This window comes from Rhinolophus sinicus, linkage group LG04 (assembly GCF_036562045.2).
Source record: "Rhinolophus sinicus isolate RSC01 linkage group LG04, ASM3656204v1, whole genome shotgun sequence".
Classification (NCBI taxonomy): Eukaryota; Metazoa; Chordata; class Mammalia; order Chiroptera; family Rhinolophidae; genus Rhinolophus; species Rhinolophus sinicus.
Window position 1 is genome coordinate 175,871,030 of NC_133754.1, and position 14,664 is coordinate 175,885,693.

General features: G+C 42.9%; 1 long non-coding RNA gene across 1 annotated transcript in view; it reads right to left on the bottom strand.

Moving 5' to 3' along the window:
- Nucleotides 1-256: 256 nt before the first annotated feature.
- The window catches only part of LOC141571362 (uncharacterized), a 234,387-nt gene continuing 219,979 nt past the window's right edge, over nt 257-14,664 (bottom strand). Inside the window, exon 4 of the long non-coding RNA XR_012496120.1 lies at nt 257-361. This is a non-coding gene — a long non-coding RNA (uncharacterized LOC141571362). The remainder of the gene's footprint in view (nt 362-14,664) is intronic.

Sequence of the window (14,664 nt, forward strand, 5' to 3'; positions counted from 1 at the left end):
ATTAGAAGAAGGAAGGCAGAATGACTAGTCATGACAACTCTGTAAAGCTTCATAATTAAAGATGTAATATTGCCACCGCTTCAAGATTAAGAAACTATAAGTGTCTTATAGGTCAGACCCAGGATTCATCAAGGACTTCTGAGTACAGGTCTGAGCCCTTTCTTCTCTCTGGGTAACACATAGGTTGTTAGGGTAAATTTAGGAGAAAGTCTCTGCGAGGGTCACCATAGCCAGCTCCTGCCAGGGCCATGGCAATCTCACCTTCATCCAGCCCTTGGCAACCCGTTCCAGAAGCTGAAGAACCTTCATTTCCAGTAAATCCCTCTTTATGGTCACCTGGAATTATCCATCCTTCTGTGAACTGAGAAATGGAAATGGAGTTTAATGATCTTGGCACTTTTGTCCAATGTGATGGTTCAGAACACAGGCTTTGGTGTCAAAGTGAACACGGTAAAGGTCCTTCACTTTCTGAATTTCTATTCCCTCCTCTGTAAATAAATTTCTGTTCCTTCCTCTACATATTACGTTGGTGACAATCCTAAGTCCTAGGCTGCTGTGAAGATTAAGTGAGATAATCTATGTAAGATTCCTACCCCATCTATGCACATGGTGAGTCCTCAACACATGTGAGCTCCTGTGGTTATTTGCTCACAATGAAGAGCATCAGACACTCAGCAAATCTCTTCTGAGAGCTGGAGGCATGGCAGGCATTGTGCACCATGCCAGGGATTTGGGAATAATGAGGATTAGAGTCCCTGTTCTCAAGAACATGACTCTCTCATTGGAACGTGACATGGACACGTGACGTTCACTGAGGCAGACTCCAACACAGCACAAATGAGACATCCACGTGAAGCACACAGTGAAGAGAGCTTAATTGTGACTGTGGCTTTGAAGAGGGGGTGGCATCTGAGCCAGCTCCTGAAGAATGAGGCAGAGGGTGAATGGTGTGATCAATACTAAGACAGGGCCAAGTATTTTTAAAAAATGCCATGTGTTCCAGTGCAGTCAGGGTAGATACAGGACGGTAGATGAATATAAAGGGGATAGGACTGGAAGACGTAGATGCATCCACTTGTGAGATGTTTCAATACCACGAAGACTAATTCGAACTTATTTTTCTAATGTCGGGGAGCTGTTGAGAAGTTCTGAGGATGGAGGAGACATGGTCTGGCCATGACTGGATGGTGATTTCAGTCAGATGCACAGGGATGATGGAAAGAGGAGACTCTGGCATCAGGAAGAGTGGTGAGAAGGTACTATCGTCGTTTAGACAAGAGGTAATAGCCTCTGCATCCCAGGGAACACCCACTATCCCTGATCACAGACAAATGCCCTCCATGAGCTGGCTCCCGCCTACCCTTCCCTCCTCCTTCCCTATCACTGTACCCCTTACTCACTGCACTCCGGATGGACTGGCCTCCACCCCGATCCTGGAAGATCACAGGCATATCTAAATCTCAGGGCCTTTGCACCTGCTTTTCTCTCTGCCTGTAATAATCCTTCCCCAATGATCTACACACAGTTGGACAATTAAGTTCGTGAACTCATTCTAGAAAAGTGTTACATACCTCATTGCTGAATATTACTAGGTCACCTTCGAAGGACTCCCCTTGGGAAGCTTTGTACTGATGCCAGCGCTCAGTCCACCCTGCAAAGCGATTTTGGAACTCTTTTCTGGAATGGCCATCAGAGCTGTCGTCGTATTACCCTTGATGTCCTGAATGTTATCAAAATGTCTTCCTTTCAACATTTCCTTTATCTTCAGGTAAATAAATAAGTCACTGGGGGCCTGATCAGGTGAGTAGGGAGGGTGTTCCAATACAGTTATTTGTTTACTGGCTAAAAACTCCCTCACAGACAGTGCCCTGTGAGCTGGTGCATTGTCGTGATGCAAGAGCCATGAATTGATGGGAAAAGTTCAGGACGTCTAACTTTTTCACAGAGCCTTTTCAGCACTTCCAAATAGTAAGCTTGGTTTGTCCAGTTGGTACAAATTCATAATGGATAATCCTTCTGATATCAGAAAGTTTAGCACCATCATTGCAACAAGTTCACCACCTTAATTGTCCGACCTTGTATATCCTATCCTTATTGCTTATCCACCACATTATAGGCACTTGGCAAATATTGTTGAATGAATAGTCTTCCTATATCCCTATATCACAGTAGTTTATCATCAAGAAGGCACTTTATGGGGCGACAAAACAAAAAAGAAATGATTCCTGTCCTTAAGGATCTTACAGAATCACCTGTGAAATGTTTGCTCACCTGTGAACTCTGAGGGCTCGTGGCACCAGGAAACAGTTTCAGTGTGGTGGAAATCACTTGAAGCCAGAGCTCCTTGGGGCTAAACAGAGGACTGGGCGATAACACTTTGAGAACAGAGACCTCATCAAGCTACCAAGGACCTAGCATAGGATTGGTACCCAGAAGGCTGTCAGTAAGCATTGGCTGAATTCCTGAGTGAATGGCACCTTTTGCAGAGTTCTTTCCATCGTTGTGTTACCTATTTTAAGTGGCAAGATGGAAAACAGGGTAAAATACTGGCCCAGAGGCCGGAACAGAGCCGGGAGCAATGAGAGAGGAGTAAGCAAGCACACGCTTTTATTTATGAAACCCCATATAGACCATTTTCCTCTCACAATGAGAGGTGCTCATATTATGCGGTGTTACAAATGCGGGAACAATACCTTGTATTTATGGATGGCGGTCTCGGAGGGGCTCAGACCGTTTTTTGCAGACATGATCTCATTCATGCTGTCTCAGGTCTTGTGTTCAATTACAGAATGGTTCATTGTTCTGAACGATGCAAACTATTTCTTTTAGATGCACTCTTTCGAATTATCCATTCTCCTGTTACAGGTTCAAAGATTTACAAACCACCTCGAAATAGCTCTAGAATTGCTACAGCAGGAAAGGAAGTGGGCGGAAATGGAAATTTTCTGAATTTGTAATTTATGAACTCTTCAAATATTAGGAAGTAACTCTTAAAAAAAGGGGGGGGAGATGTAGAGTGTGACTTTGTTGCAGCCCCATCATGTAATAATAAAAAATAAAAAAGAGAGAGGAAAACAGAACATTAATCCTCCATCATGTCTGCTAGGGCTTTTATAAAAATGAGAGTTAACCAGTGTGGCTAAGAGGCAGGGCAATTATTATCATAATAAGCATAAAAGCAAGTGGCGTGCTATGGACATATTCCTGAGCTAAGGGTCACGAGAAGTAGGTTATTCTCTTGCCCTGCGATGCATTACTGTGTGGCTCAAAACTCGTAACTTCTCTGGGCCTTGGTTGCCTTTTCTTACTGTAGAGGTGACTGGATTACGTGCTCCCCGAGTCCCTTCCATCAGTGAAATATCACGTGTGTTCTGCTACCACCCCCAAAACCACCCCCACTATCTATTGTTTAACTTGCAACACCATGGATACTCACCATGGGTTTAGTAGATGAATGTATCTAGTTTCCAGTAGTTTGCACACTAGGTTTGATTCAATACTCATTTGGCGGGTGCCTATTATGTACCACGCACAAAAATGGTGCTGGGGGTATAAAAATGTATGGAATATGGAAAGGATAATCATTGACTTCTATCTAAGCTGTGCAGAGATCTGACATGAATAACTTTCAGTCAGTAGAGGCTTCTGGGAGGAGAGACATAAGTGGGATTTAAAGAATAATTAATAGGAGTTTACCAGATGGACTGGGAAGGGAAATAATAGGAAAGGGGAAGGTGTTACAGTGTGTGGGAAGAGCACGCACAGAGACCCAAGGTGCAAAAGAGCTTGGGGAAATGTGAATAAAGTGTGAGGATGGATCATAAGGAAGCCAGGCTGAAAAAGGGGGCGTGAGTCACATGCTTCAGCACCTCAAAACCTGGCTCTGGATATCAGGCTTTGTCTTACAGGCAGCTGCGCCATTGAAGGGTTCAGAACAAGAGATGGTCGTATTTGATTTTCAAGACACATTATAAATTAGTTTATCATATACTTCACTCCAAGGAAAGCATGGACTAGAGGTTATCCATGCATTGCAAAGGAGAAGTTGAGATTTAGATGGGATAAGGTAGCTGCCCAGAACCAAATAGCTTTAAAATAGCAGAAGATGTGGTACTTACATACAATGGAATATTACTTGCCATAAAAAAAAAAAAAAGAAAGCTTACCATTTGCAACAACATGGATGGACCTAGAGGGTATTACACTCAGTAAAATAAGTCAGGCAGAGAAAGACAAATACCATATGGTTTCGCTTATATGTGGAATCTAAAAACAAATGAACAAACAAAACAAAACGAAAATAGACTCAAAGAAATGGAAACCAAAGGGATGTTTATGAGAAGGGAGGGAATGGGAGAATGGGTAAGAAAGGGGAGGGGAACATTGTCAATAATATTGTGATAAGTTTGCATAGTGACAGATGATGATTAGATTAGTGGGTGATCACACTGTATGTTATAAAAATGTTGAACCATTATATTGTACGCCTGAAACTAATATAACCAATATAATATTGTATACTAACTACTTAATTTATTTTTAAATAGCAGAGCCAGGAATAGACTCTCTTAACAAAAGTCTCTCAAAATCTACCCTCTGCTACCTATGTAATTTAACTTTTCTTCCTCTCCTGCACAGACCCCTTGTTCCAGCAGGTAAATCACTTACTTGTTCTCCGAGCACCCTGACAACTCCCTTTCCCTCTCGTGGCTCCATGCTGCTCTCGCAATCTGGGATGTGCTACCCCAGTCCTTCCAGCCCAAATGCCACAACTACTTCAAGATTTAACTCCAGCTCCACCTACTCTGGGAAAATTTCCTTCGTCACTCTAGCTTCCATTGTCCTTTCAGAAAGACTACAGTATCCATGGTGTGTACCCCTTGTCCTAACAGTCTTCATTCCTTCATCCCATACAACAATCCAAGACGGTACACAGCTTCCAGATGCCTGACACCATGCTAGGCAGCGGAGATACAACGGTGAGCAAAAGACACAGCCTTTACTCCCCCGGAGCTTAAATCTAGTTTGAGGAGACAGACAGCAATGGATAGACATGGATTTACATACTTAGTGTTTTGAAGGAAGAAACGGTGTGGTGAGAATGGATAAACAGAGAAGCACTCCAGTAACTCAGGGAAGCTGCTGTGAGGAAACTGTGTTCAAGCCGGGATCTGAAGGAATAGACAGTGCGCAGGGGTTAACTAGGTACAGAGAATGGGAGACAAGGGGAGACCCGTGACCTGGCTAAGGGACCACCCTGCACAAAGCCCACAGTGGGAGACGGCGTGAGGTAGTGAGGAACAGGAAGGAGGCAATCAGGGTCCATCAGCCAGGACACAAAGGCACGAGCAACAGAAACTGATGCTGGTGAAATTTAAGCCCAGTGGGAAATTATTGGAAGGATATTGAGAAGTTAACAGCTTCACTAGGAAGGCCTAGGAAACAAAAGGAATCGACACAACCAAAACCCATAACAAACATCATGGCTCATACGCAATCTGGAAGGGATACTGACAGTTCCATTGTTTTAACATTGGGCTCTATACCTCGCTTCATCCACCACCTCTGACACCTTTGTTGCCAGTGCCCTGGGAATAGGCAGATGCCACTGCTGCCGTCATGACGAACATTTTCCCAGTCTTCTCCCTCCTGCCATATCACTCCCTCCAGTCCGGCACCTCTGATTGGCTGACCATGCTCTCATTCCTTGGGTAGCTAGGGACGTCTATATCTGGCTTTTTCAGCTTCTATAGCAGAATGTAGACTACCTCTCATCAAGATTTAAAACCCCCCAAACATAGAAAAAAGGTTCAGGTGCTGGGCACACAATAGCACAACTGGAGGACGAGTGTGCCCATAAAATTCTCTAATTGTGTTCATCTCATCTGCCAAACTGAATTCGGATCTCCTTTGGGGAAGTGCCCATGCTTTCTTCCTCATAAGTTCGGCTATGACTGACGGGCCTGGCCACATACTCCCCGCTCAATAAATTCTTGTTGACTTCAGTCTAGTTCATTCTGCAAAGGCCATTTCATTTGGCCTTAGCTGGGAGATGCTTTCCTAATGTAAAATATGAATAACTTGGCCCTGGAGTGAGTAACATCTGCAGATAATTATGTCATCTGGCCATGCAGAACCTCCAGGCATGGGGAAGCTTTCTGGGATGTGAGCAGATATGGGGTGGAAACTGCTACCTGACGTACCCATCCCTTCTCAGGGGCTTATTCCCTCTAGCGCAGTAGAGAAGTTTGTGCCTTGAAAATGCATTTGGGCAATCCACTGTTAGGTAACAGTTATTTAGGTGAAAAAAGCTCCTTAAAAAAGAACAGACTACACAATCAGGTGTGCTGCCTTGCAGCAAGGAGTCTCTTTTCTCATTTTCTTTTGCAGTGCTTTAGGGGAAGGACTACTGGATTTGAACCAGAATACCTGAGTCCAAGACCTGGCTCCGGGCTGACGAGACATGAGGTCTTGGTCTAGTCCCCTTATTTCCTGGACCCTCAGATGCCCCTTCTACAAAGTGGGCATAATGACTTATTAGGGTGCAAGCCGTGCTGGAAGCCTTTGTTGTTTCTTTTTGTTCGGCATCTTTCTACCCTTTTCTGGAAATCGTTCACACCTCTTCTTCCAGAATGATGATTCTCAAATTTGAGTAGACATCAAAATCACGTGGAGGGCTTGTGAAAACCCGGATTCCTGAACCTTCTTTCCAGAGTTTCTGATTTTGTAGGTCTGGGATAGTGTTTGAAAATTTGAATTCTAGGTATTTGTCAGGGGATGCTGACGATACTGGTCCAGGGAGCACACTTTGAGAACCACTACACTAGAAAACCACTCCTTTCTTATTCTCCGTTCCTGAAGTTCAGAGGCTAATTTCAGCCCTTGGCTCAAAAGATGGGAACACACATTAAGCCTGACTTGTTCATTCCTGGCACCCAGCCATAGGGGATGACTTGGGAAGGGCAGGAGAACCATGTCAAACCAATGGACATATCTTCTTCAAGTGTTGCTTATTTAGTAGAATATAAGTCTGAAAACACTGCGGTCCATCTTGCATTTCCTGATGAGTATACCAAGAGAGAAAATCAGAGCTCAGACAGAGAGTCTTAAAATTCAACTTGACCTTCTGCAGACATCCTTGAAGCATGTGGTAAGAGACCACACATTCTCCTTTTTTGCTTGAGACACTTGGGTTTCTGTCACTTGCAACCAAATAATCCTGACTAATACGATACATGTCATTTCCCAAGAACAGAGTGGGAGTTTAGTCCTTTAAAAACAACAACAACAAAACAAAATGCAAGAAGTTGTAACGGTGAGACAATGACCAGATACGAAAATTATGAAATGGTGATATAGTTCCTTAAGGGCTAGCCTGCCAGACAACCTGAGAACAACACACCAAAAAACACCTTGATGATTAGAAGAAGAAGAAGGAATCTTTGCTGAGTATGTAATGAATACCAGACTCTCTGCTTAGTGATATATATGCATTTTCTAACTTAATCCACACAATGACCCTTGGAGACAAGTAATGTCAACTCATGGATAAGGAAACTGAAACTCAGAGATTTTAAGAAACTTGCCCAAGGTTGCTCACCCAGGAAAAAGCACTAAGAAAAGAAGAGGAAGAAGAAAAAAGTCAATTCAATTGTCCTGACACCAGAAGCCATATTCTATCATCTTTGTGAGATTGGAAGTCTTGACCTTCCACTTCAATCCGGAGACTACATCGTCTTGAGGATATGAGGATGGTCCTTGGTTCAAACAAAGGAAGAAATATAAAAGGGATGAACCCCTTTGAAAAACAAGAATACTTAAGACACAATTTGCCTTGGGCTCAGAGGACTGAAAAACTCCAGCTGACTGCAGAGTGGAGTAAGCCTTCTGGAGCTGTCGGAGGGTCTGGGGTAACCTCCTCTGTCTCAGTGTCTGACTGACCATCCTTGCTTGCCTTGAACTCTGTGTAGCACCTGCTTCAGAGACACCTGATGGCAGTACATCCAGGTCCTTTCCTGCCCTGACATTGACAAACGCTTAAATGGTCCTCTCGTCCCAATTCATTTTGTTACATCGACAGCTACTCAAATCTGTTGCCTGACCAACTTATCTAGTCAGTGTCCCTCACAAGCCTGCCTCTCAGAGCCTGTTTCCAAATCAGAATTTTGCAGGTACACCAAAGACACCCCCAATAAATATTTTATTGGTTGACAATTTCCCTGTCTCAAAAATACATACTCAGATGGTTTCATTATATAAACAGATTGATTTTCATAACTTTCAGGTCTTTTCAGTGTGTTCCGTGGCTCCTTTATACATGACTTCAACTGTTCCATTCCCTGATTTCCTTTCATTTGTATTAGTTTTCAAGGTATGACAGCCTGGTGTCCCCTTGCATATACAATGGAGGTGGTGGGATTTGGTCTGGTGTTGTTTGATCAATCCATCTTTATTTATTGCCTGCATGAACTATTTCACCAACTCCCTAACCTGAATTCCTACCTCTGTTCTTAGTCCACACACATAAACCATGCCCCTGCTGGCTGCACTTCTCTCTTTACAAAACATAAAGATTCTTCTCACTCGTAAGCTAAAAACTTGCTATTGATTCAACGGCTCTGTGTGCCATGTGAATGTCTTCACAGACTCTTCCTGACCTGCAATTCTAGCCTTGTTTCCTGCAGCTACCCCCTAACTGTACATTTAGTTGCAGCTGCCGCATCCATGGCCCATCCTGGCCAGATTCCTGCTTCCGTGATTCCGTCTCTGCACCTCTGCTAAGAATTGTTTCCTGACACGGTGACAAACATCTTTGCTCATCAAAACATTACCTGTCCTTCAAGTTCCAGCCAAAAATCTTCCTCCTTCATGACATGTCCTCAGATCCCTTCATCTGAAGAGAATATCCCCGTCCTCTGGACAGCCATAGCACTTTTATTGCTCCTATCTCACAGTTCGTAGTCCTGTCTCTATTATCATTATTTATAGATAGAAATCTTATCTGCCCCACTAGTCTATAAAATCTTTGACTGCATAGCCCCTCTGTCATTCATCAACGTATTCCACACTGGGACTTGCTTAGCACCTTGCACATATTGGAAACTCACGTATCTAATAAATAAATAAACCTATATGGTTCTGGAATGGGACCCTATCCCAAAGTGTCCCTCTCATAGTCATGATGAAAATCACACAGTGTAAGATTAGTTGCTGTGGGCTGGCACTAAGTGCCCGTAGTTGGGGTATCTCATCAGACCATACTTAACAATGAATGTTTTCAGTGATGGTATCAGTGACCAGGAGCTCCTGGAACAGTTGGGGACCCAATCTGAAGAAGCTCCCCATAAGCCTACTTTAAAAAATAAATAAATAAATAAATATATATATATATATATATATATATATATGTTTTATCTTTTAAAACCCATGTGTATGTTGAATTGTATTCCATAAGATGTCAATTTTTCATTTAATATAACTGTTTCCTCCCAATGGTCAAATTAAATTAAGCCCCATGCATCTATGGCAGGTATACCCTCTGGCTCTGCATACTCTCGCGCTCCCCATCAGAGATGATGTTACCCCTGATTGCAAGGCACAGCATTAAAAGATCTGAGTCATTAAGATATTTCTGTGAATTAAAGAGTCCGCTCTTTCCCGCTGAGGGCAAAGGGAAGACAATATGAGACATGGGAGACCAACGTCACAGGGACCAACCAGCATTGTGTTTCCTTGAGAGGCAATGTACAACACATCTGGGGGAGACAGGCAGAGAGAACGCCGGTGGCATATGAGACTAGTCAAGTGACCTGTGACTAAAGGTGAGGGAAGAGTCTGACCTGGTCAACAATTTCCCAAACGATGGTCCTGCTTTGGCCTCCCCTCTCCCCACTGACACTGAAGGCGTGCGATAGACAGGTCATCAATTCATTTTGTTATTGGAAGCTGAGTTAGCTTATCCAGAGCCTGGGGCCTGTCAGCACAAGATTGTTAATGAACATGTTTCCTGTAGATAATTATAGGAAAGGGAATATTGAAAGCACTTAAAACATTTCATTCTTTTTAATTCATTAATTATATTGCAATTATCCTGTGCTCAGGAGCTGTGCAGGAGGCTGGATTCCAGCTATCCCTGCGAGACTCCATGGGCAGCGATGAGGGCTGAGGGCTTGGGGAGAGAGAGCCTGAAGAGAAAAGCTCAGAAAAGGTTAGCGGTGCAGATACAAGAAGCTAATTGGAAACCTCTTAAACAAAATCCAGGTTAATAAGAGTTGAAAAGAACAACATATCTCTTTTATAACGATGATTATGATTACCATCATTGCTTTTCCAACTGCATTAAAATTTCTTGCATTTTAATAGAACTTCCATAAGCAACCTGACCCTGCCTGAAAACACCTAGCCTTGAAGTAATATCAGAGAATGCACACACTTTTAGAGACGGGGGAAGTCTTAGGGGTGATTGTAGAATCGTGGGGCAAAAGGTCCAGCTATTGCATCTTGCTGTGTGGCACCCTCGACCTGTCACTTTTATTCTTCCCTCAAATTCTTATATTATCCATGAGAGTTGTAAGTAAATTGGATTAACAGGTACATCCTGAACCCCCAGCAGATGCCAGGCGTATGAGAATGCTAGTGGTACAGACGAGGTCTCTGCCCTCATAGAACTTACATTCTTGGAAACACGTGGTCAAGTAAATAGACCATCGTGGTCCAGATGAGGGGCATGTGCAGAGGCCGTGAGAGCTCTAGGTGGGAGCTGCTACTCTGGTCAGGAGGAGGGGTGGGGAGAAGGCTTCCTCTGTGTTCTCTCTCTTCGGTACATATGCATCACATTGATAGCATTACCCCAAATAGCAATGCTTGCAGACTTCCTCTCCTGGCTTTCAGGAATTCCAGGCTATTGTCCCCCGCAGTGATTTCTGCTGGGAAATCCTGATGGTGACAGTGGGAAGGTGAGAAAGTTGCCCTCGCATGTAGTTGGAGCTACATCGGTTAGCTTGAAGTTCCCTGATATTTCACCCTTTACCCCTGTCCCTCTGCAATCCATAGCTTCCTTTTTTGCCACACTGGCCTTACCACTGCCAGGCTTCTCTGGAGTGCTAAATTCCATGCCACCCCTACATGATGTCACCCCCTGATAGCAAGGTACACTGTTAAAGGTCTGAGTAATTGATATATTTCTGTGAATTGATGATTCTGCTCTTTTCTAGCTAAGGACAAAGGGAAGACAATACAAGAAATGCGAGACTTAATAGGGGTCAACTAGCATTGTGTCTTCTAAAGGGATAGTGCCAAATGCCTCTGGGGAGACAGACAGAGAGCCATAACTGGCTGAAACTAGCCCGGTTATCCTGAGCCTGAAGGTATGTTTATCCCTGTCTCCATCATGCGAACTAGCTCATATTGCTGATTAAAGATGACAGATCATGTGGCCCATAGTCCACCCAGGTGTCCCAGTCAAGGCCCCAAACATGTTAAAAAGCCTAGCTAACATCAGCAAAAACAACTTGTAGCTGACTCCTAACTGACCAAAGACACATGGCAGAACTTTGCTGAGACCAAAGCACTACCCAGCTGAGCCTAGTACAAACTGATAATCTGCTGACTCATGAGCTAAATAAATGGCTACTGTGTTAAGCCATTGTCTTTTGGGGTAGTTTGTTACGCAGTAATAGCTAACTGATACAGCACTTAACTATAATATAAATCAGTTCAAGTCAACCAAAGGATTTTTAGTACCTACTATGCTCCTGATCACAGAAGGCATAATAATGAATAAGACACAGTTCCTGTTCATGGAAACTTATAATCTAATGCCTTTAAGTGTAAGCAATTAGAAAACTCAGATTTTAACATTTTTGTCTATGGATTACTAGAATGCCTAAGTTTAGGCCTCAGGGTGGCCTGTGGACTCCTTCAAAATGTATTAAAATTTTACAGGTATGTGTTTATGTATATTTTGAAAGAGAAGGCCCCTGGTTTTACATCATGTTCTCAAAGCGATAAGTAACCCAGACATTGCTGAGAACCATGTGATGATGGTACAATCTAAACCTGTTCACATTGCCCAATACTCACAGAGCCATCTAGTCTATTTAGAGATACATTTCACTGCCCACTCATCCAATCAGAAAGGTGCCTTCAAAATGATATGCTGCCAGAGGCCACTAGGGTTGATGTGTTGAGAGATCAGAGTGTTATGGCTATGTTTAAAAAAGCCCCCAACATATAATGTTATCACTTCCTTGTCATATAGAGCAGAACCTCTGTACGATTCAAAGCACATTTCCTTTAAAAAACGAAAATGTCTTACTTTTGCTTACACCCACTATAAGACTGGTAAATCTTTCTCTCAGGGCAAGAATAAAAGTCTATCGTTCCCTATAGCCTTGCTCTTCTGGCAACAAAGGCCTCTCACTTTAGCCAACAATGCGGAATATCTAACCTGCAGATTGTTGTTTGAGAATTTCACCGAGATCTGTCTGAGATTAAGAACTACAGCAAGCCCTGATTACAACAACATCTGATGTTTGGGGAAACAGTCTGATGGGCAGACTAATTATCCTTTTCCCTAAATTAGTGAGGTTTTCTTCATTTTGAAGCTAAATAACCAGAAAAAAAAGGGGAGGAGAGAAAAGAAGTGTAAAGGGAAAAGTGCTCTAATAACTAGGAGAACCATATCTTATTCCCTGTCCTTCTAGAATCTGACTTAGCGTCTTTGATCAAAGCTACCATCTCAGAGTCTAGGTTTTCTTATTCATGAAATTGGAATTATAATCCATACCCTGCCTTCATCACAAAGGTGGTACTGTGCAGCTCAAACAAATAATACGTGTGAAAGTGCTTTACTATTATAAAGTGCTACCAGACGTAAGGCTGCTCTCTTCTGTCTTGTGTTTCTGTAACTCACTGGGAGTCTTCTGCCTGGCCCCATGTAACTCTATCCCATTGTCACCTCTGTCGCTAACATATCATATGTTATTAACACTATCCAGTGAACCACATCATTATCCAGTGAACACTATCCAGGAACCCTAAGTCATTCCTTTTAGGAAGCCTTCCCTGACTCCCACTGGATGGCTGGAGTTGCTGAGGGCTGAACTCCTACAGTCCCTTGGATCGTCATGTTAGAGTCACCAGTCATATTTCTGCATCAAGAGATGGTATAATTTAATGATTAACAGCATGACCTTGGGGACAACACGGCCTGGGGTCAAATCCTGTAACAAACACTTACTAGCTGTGTAAACTTGTGGAAACCATTTAACCTCCCTGTGCCTCAGTTTTTTCTCATAAGTAAAATTGGTAAGATAATAGTATATACAGTATATAAGTTTGGACAATTAAGTTTGCGAACTTTCCACCATGCGCTTACACAGTAGAAAGTTCACGAACTTAATTTTCTGACCTTCGTATATAGATATAGATACAAATGGAGATAGAGAAAGAGACAGAGATAGAGATAGAGATAGAGACAGAGACAGAGATAGAGATAGATAGATATACCTCACATGGTTTGGGGAGGCTGAAAGGAGTTGAGTATGTAAAGTACTTAAAACAATTCGCAGCACTTATTGGAATGCAAAGAGAGCTCAGAGATGTTAGCTAATATGATTAACTCTTTTCTGTGCCAACTTGGGAACGCCTTTGGTGGTGGTGAGGGGGGCATTTGCTTGTCCATTTTCGTTCTTCAATACCTTCTTCTTGATAGTTGGTGCTCAATAAATATTAAAATCTGCATGCATAGTTTAAATGAATGAATGAATGCAGTTGGGAAGAACGTGGTTCTAAAGGCAATACACGCGAGTACTGGTCCAAGCTCAATTTCTAACCCACCTGCCACCTTTGAAATACATTATTTACCTCTCTAACCCTCAATTTCCTCATATGTTAAATGCAAGCAGTGAACCACATAATCACTAATGACCATTTCAACTCCAGAGATCTATAAAATGAGATTATGAGGTGAGAAGACGATGAATTATTTCACCCAGAGTCCACTGGTGGGCCAGACAATTAACATAGAGCGTCTTGTGAAATCTTCCCAGTGCACTATCAGGTAAACAACATTATCTCCATTTTATAAATATAGAAACCAATGAGACTCCGAGAGGTTAAGTAGCTTTCCCAAGACGGCACAACTAGTAAGGACTCACCCTATTCTGACTGAAGTCAAAGATGAGTCCTGTCCACTATCGTACTGAAATCCAAGACATAAAAGTGAAAGATGACGTGCTGTAACTCATGCAACACCTTCCCCCATCAAAGGGAAGCAGAGGTGGTAAGCAGGGGGAGGGCAGGTATACTTAGCACAGGTGTGGAGAGAGCTGTCATTTGACATACACATTGAGACACATCAGCATCTGTGTTGGGATCCAGATGGGGAGTGATGAAGCAGGGGAGACAGTGGCAGCTATAACATTAGCCTTGAGTTAATTGCTATTTTGGTGTCCTTATGGAAGGAAACATCCACTGTACATATCCATGCAGTAAATGAAATTCATAACAATTTCTTTGAGTTGGGAATCACTTGTCCCCTCCTCCCTGGAGCTAGTCCAATGTCTATATTTAACCCGGAGGGCTGGGTGACATTACATTTGGGTGATTATTTATAGATACCCTCATGCATGGTCTGCTGAAAAGCCACAGGGATTCTGCCAA